We start from the raw sequence: 6392 nt of genomic DNA on the forward strand, positions 1-6392 counted from the left end.
TTGTAATTGTATAACTCTAAACACTCACAAAGTACTGTAGGTTAGATTGCTTATCTTTTAATTGTTCTAATCTGCTGCTGAGGCACTAATTAATTAATTAATCACATCAAGGTTAGTCTACTGTAACGCTTTATTGTTTTATACCCCAGCTAAACTTGTAAAATAAGCTGCAGCTTCTTCAGAATTCTGTTGCCTGCTTATTGAGTCAAACTAATGATATGTCAACACTACTACTTTTTCTTTTTAAAAATATTTTAAAACATCTATCTACACAAGCGTTTTCACTTTTTTTTACAAAATTGAACCATAGAGAGTGAGAAGTATTTGTTACTTTCCAACCAAAAAACACCAGAAAAAACATTTTGGTATGTTTTGTGAAATTGCAAGCAAAACTAATTTTACCATCAATTTCATGAAACTGTCCATGAAAAGAAGCTTGGCTGTTTTGCTCATCATCAATCATGAAACCTGTTTATCCTGAGCAGTCATCAAGCAATGGGCAGGAAAAAATCGCCAGACAGGGCGGCGGTCCATCGCAAGGTTAACAGACACGACTCACACACACACACGCACACACACACACACACGCCAAGTCAGCAATGCCAATTCACCTAACCTCATTGTCTTTGGACTGTGGGGGAACACTGGAGCACCCAGGACATGTAAACTCAATGCAGTGAGCACCCGGAACACAAACCTTAGTCTCATTGTTGCAAGGCAGCAATGCTACCACTGCACCACCATGCCACCCACTACTCATTATAGTTTATTTCCAGTCTATTCATTACATCACTCAGAGTAATGAAGGCCCAGGGCTTAGGCTGAAAACAAAAGTTACATGTCTGGAACCCAGGGCAATAAACTGTAAGGAGTGCAAACCATGCCACACACTTTTTGACACAAAATAGAAGGGAGACATCAGTCAACTGGCTTTTGGTTACATTTCTGATGGTTGAGCTGATTAAATAATACTATTTTTGTTACTGGTGTGTTAAGCCTAATGTTAACTATGCAAAACAAAAGTAGTTTCTGAAAGCTTTTTAATAGTTTCTGGATTGCTCAAATCCAGTATTCTGTATAATTTGATTTTTAAACTCAAATTCTGGTCATGATGTACAGCAGTTGCATAGCCAGTGTTGTGGAAAAAGCAATAACATGCATCCCCCTACTAAAGGATACCTTCTAGGCCAATCTGAATTCCCCTTAGTCTTGGTGAGGAGACTGTTTGGTGATCCAGGGCTTTACACTAATATCATTTTTGTGTCCCTAAGTTTGAAAATTTAAGGGCATGGTCAAAGTGCAATTTTTACATTTACAGTAACGTAAATACTAGGGTGGACTGGTGGCTCTCTGTCTAAAGGATCTGGGCTTGTAACTTAAAGGTTGCTGGTTTGAATCCTGGCAGTGATAGGGAATGCTACTCCATTGGGCCCTTGAGCAAGGCCCTTCACCCACAATTGCTCCAAGGGGCGCTGTACAAATAATTGACCCTGTGGTCTGAACCCAAAACTCTCTGGAGAGTAAGTTGGGGTATGCAAAACTTGACAAACTCCAAATACAAGAAATATCATGTGGTGAATAAAGGATTACAAATCCTTACAAATGCTGTACAGAAAGGATAAGTGACCCTATGAAATTGAATTGATTAATTAAGACAATGATACATAATTTTAAGAATAATGTATTAAAAACGTAAGACAAAATGACAGCGGACATTAGACAATTCAATTCCAATTTAGTATTTTCAGGGCTCCTGAAAAACGACAATTTGCTGCCAAATTTTAACATGTTCCACATAAATGAAAAAAATAACAAAATAAAACCAAAAATACTAAATTTGTTTGGCTCAACATCTTGAATGTTAGGAACAGATAAACAGTTAATAATAAGGAAAAATATTTTGTTATATATTTTTACAGTACTGTAGAACACATAAAACACACTCACTGTTCACAGTGACACTAACACCACAGAACAATATAGAGCAGTCTTTAGAAGATAAGAAATTCTATTGGCACCCTTTCATCTCACACCCTTTCCTATTTACGGTGTCATACATGAAAACCAACACATTGATTGTCCCCCAGTGCTGCTAATAAGGTTTGTGCTCAGTGAATCTCAAGAATATACGTATATCAATAAGCTGGTCAAGTTTGTAAACGATATCAGACTATGTAGAAGGACAGATAACGCAGATCCATCTAAATTGTTATACAGGGACCTAGACAGTACACTGGCTTGTGGCAGATATGTGACAGGGAAATTTAATATAAGTAAATGTAAGAGCAGAAATGTGAGATTTGAATACACAATAGCAGGTCAGAAAATTGAAAATACCCTTTATAAGAAGGGCCTGACAATCACAGAGGACTGGTCAGATACAGTCATGGAGACTAATAAGATGTTAGGTTAAATATCATAATGTGTGGCATACAAGTCAAGGGAGGTTATGTTTAAGCTATATGCAGTAACACACCAGTGAGGCCTCACATGGAATACTGTGTTCAGTTTTCGACTTCATGTAACAACAAGAAATAGCAGCATTAGAAAGAAGAGAAGAGAAGAGAAGACTAGGTTGATTCCAGGATTAAGTATAAGAGACTGAAGGAGTTGAACCTTATCAGTTTAAGCAAGCAGAGATTAAGGGGCACATGATTAAAGTGTTTAAAAACATACATGGAATTAGTAAAATAGATCCTAGTTATTATTTTAAAGTAAACTCTGCAGTAAACCACACAGATTTTTTACAAACATTAGGAAGTTTTTCCTTGCTTAAAGAACCACAGACACATGGTTATTACTACTATTACTACAATACCACTATTGCCAAGTAGTATGGTGGACTGTTGGACTTGAGCAACCTTCAAATCTTGACTTGATATGTTGGACAATCAAGGTGAATAGGATGGATGAGCTTGTTAGGATGAATGGTCTGATCTTGTCACACTATTTTAAACGTTCTAATGTTTTAATTACCACTCATAAACATTCTACTGCCTGTCAGTTGTCTACCTGGGTTATTAAGCAGTATTTGCAGAACATGCTGTTTTCTTTGTCATATGCTAGCCTTGGGGGGAAAAAAATAGCCCCTCTTTCTTGACCCTGCATTGTTTGACAGTAGTATTGTTACATGACACTTCTTCATTTTCTAATGTTACATCTGGGCCAGCTGTTTATTTTCTTGATGTAGGGACCCATGTGACATGTCTAGAGATTTAAAATATGCTTTTATTTTGTATTTCTGCTTTGTACAAATTGCTGTTAGGTGGATTAGCTATCATCTCCTCCTCCTTCGGCAAATGTTTTCTCATGTGTTCTAAAGTATTGGAAGAAAATCAAAATCACCGTAGTTGTGAATTCATTTTACTGCTATTTGGAGCTTCTGTTGGCCCAGTAATTATACATCACAAGTTGCTTGCACCTATGTGCCAATATATTTTTTTTTATATATTTTTTACTGAATTTTCACTCACAAGAATAAATGATATGATTGCATTATATAGCACTAGGATATAATTCAGGCTTACAGAATTCTTAAATGTGTCCATAAACCTGGTTCGACAGAAATCTTACATTGAAATTGTGAATCAAATAGTCAAAGACACTGGATCAAAACAAGAGGAAGTTCAGTTAAATGGAAAACAAAAAGCAGCGTTCACACAGGGCGCCATGGGAATCCAGAACTAATGAGTCATGGAGTAGAAGCAGACATCTGAAAACATCTGCATAACCAATTGTTGATTTGTGATCTTTCTTAGTTGTAAAGACTTACTGTTTGTTCTTTTGATCCCGTTTTGATGCTCTTGTTGACAAGAAGTCAACTTAAAAAAAATGATCATTGCTTATCATACTTGGCTCCTATTCATGAATTCAAAAAGAAAGAATACATTAGGAATGGGAAGCCAGTCAAATGTAGACAATTCAGATACAGACATATTCACTGTCACACTGCAGTAGTTTAGAAGTATCAGACAACTAGAATCAGTGCCAGTGATGAGTTTACAGGACCACAAATATATTGATATGTGACACCATTTGGACAACAAGACGATCAAGTCTATTGTGGACCACGCTAAAGGTATTACTAAAAACCCTTCATCAAGAATAGTATGTAACATAATGAACAGTTTTGATTTGTGGTTTTAAATGAAAACACAAGCTTCTGCCATATGGATCCTGTGTCCCAGATTCTAATCTCATTCCACATCACAATCTCTGTGGAGTGTACATGTTCTCATCATATGTATGTGTTTGTTTGGAGCATGGACCTTCTCCAGGTATTCTAGAGTTCCTCCTTCATGTAAAAAATGTGTGTGTTATTTTAACTGCTGCCTCTAAACTGTGCCTGAAACACACCTGAGGCTTCCAGGATAGTTTTGGGCCCCCAGAAACTTTGATTTGGATTAAGGAGGTTTGAGAAAATAAAGTTTTAAAAATATCAGTCTTTAAAAATTGCAATGGTTTTAGTTAAAGTCATCTGTAAGCAAAATGTAAACAGTGATATAATAATGACAATAATACTGCAATAATGAATTGCTCAGGGACAAACACTGATCTTGCGGTTCTACAGTCCTATTACTAGCCCACACTGCCTCATTAATTAAAATGCTTCAGAATACAAAAATTACTCACATTTTATAAAAAAATAGTATTTCAAAATAAAACCATAGCTTACAACAATTATTTATCAAGGAATCTCAGGAAATGCAACCCTTAGCATTGACATGTTATGTGGAAGAAGATTCTCTCTGTATTAGCAACAGAGGTAGAAATCAGGGCGGGTATCTTGGCCCACAGAGAAATACTGCATTTAAATCCAGAATTAAAAGTACTGCAGTCAGCTAGTCTTAAAATCAGAATTCTTTATGTTTAATTTGGCAGCATACATCTATAGTCATGTAATAGAACTATTTTAAATTAAGTACACCATCAAGCCAGCTTCTCTAAATATAAAACCATCCACCTACTTCCATGTATCCATTTTCTAAGCCATTTAATCCAGTTCAGGGTTGTGCAGCCATCCTCCTACAGTCCTCCTACAATTGCATATGTGTTTAATCTGAGTCAGGATTGCTGAGAGAAGAGAAGCTACTCTAGATGGGATGTCAATGCATTACAGAACAAAAACACATTGAGTATGCACTTTGAAAGAATGAATATTTAGAATGATACACATATATGTTTAAATTGTACAAGGGATGTTCCATCTGTGGGGTGTAAACTTATACAGTGGTGTCAGCAGTGGGATAAAAAGTAACAACACTTCAGCATATGGCAGGAGGTGTAATGAGATAATTGAACCATTGACTTATCACTGACTTAAGACTGGTGTTGAAATTAGTTATTTTCTTTTATTTCACCCTGCCTCTCTATGGTTTTTGGGCACATATTTTCCATGTATATCAGGGGTTTGAACCCAGAGGAATGTGAATTGATTTTTGAATATTTGAAATGGTTATTAAGTTTATAATACCTTATTGTGACTCTCTTTTCTTTGTTTATTGAATGTTGGCTTCTTGATGAGTTAGCTTCACTTCATTTGTTGCCATGGTGATCCATCCCAAAAGCCCATGAGAATGTGTAGTGCATGATATCAAACAGAGCACCTGCATAAAGGCTGGCTTAAAGATTCTCTGTGTATTCAATATTAGGATTCTTTATTTGATTTCTTCTAGCTTTTTCTGGTTTCTCAAACAAAAATATTTTTGTGGCTTTAGACTTTGATTTTTTTGGGTTTCGGTTCTTATTTTTTGATGATTGGACAGCAGTTACTTTAGTACTGACTTCTGCCTGTCTTCAGACCACACCTTTTCTTCTGATCCCAATTTCCATATTTTCACAGTCTCACCCTGAGTCAGGAGTCAGCTAGGGGGAGTCCCTTTAATTCACTGTCTGGTAGTGAACTTTTGGGAGAGATGGACACTAAGATCATAAAAGGCACATTTCTATACAGATTCCATAAAGTTTACATTAATTAAATATAAGCAGGATTCTATAATATGAATTTCCCCTTGGGATTAATAAAGTATCTATCTATCTATCTATCTAATATATTTAATCTTATCCATTCTGTAAAGTACCCCTAAAGGTGCTGCAGAGTCCAGATAGCATCCCTCTATCAGGATAAAATTGTTCTTTCACAGAAGCTAAAAAACTGCAGTTAATATGAGCCATCATGCTCTTTCACTCACTAACAACAGTGTCAGAGATGCAGGGTCTGGTATGGTACCACAAGGAAAGATCTTTCCCAATTTGATTTGTCAGTTGCTGACAATGGCCATATTCAGGACACTGCCTTGGGCAAGGGATTACAAAGGGCCTTTTTAGAAATTCTTCTTCTAAATTCTCTGGCATGTAGAGACATCCTATGACTTGGCTGTGACAGCACAAAT

At 36.3% G+C, this 6392-nt stretch overlaps 1 protein-coding gene across 7 annotated transcripts in view; it reads right to left on the reverse strand.

Moving 5' to 3' along the window:
• Positions 1 to 6392, reverse strand: part of mast3b (microtubule associated serine/threonine kinase 3b) — a 198735-nt gene that overhangs the window by 139555 nt on the left and 52788 nt on the right. The gene's annotated exons all lie outside the window — the stretch shown is intronic.

Source organism: Polypterus senegalus, chromosome 10 (genome assembly GCF_016835505.1).
Source record: "Polypterus senegalus isolate Bchr_013 chromosome 10, ASM1683550v1, whole genome shotgun sequence".
Classification (NCBI taxonomy): Eukaryota; Metazoa; Chordata; class Cladistia; order Polypteriformes; family Polypteridae; genus Polypterus; species Polypterus senegalus.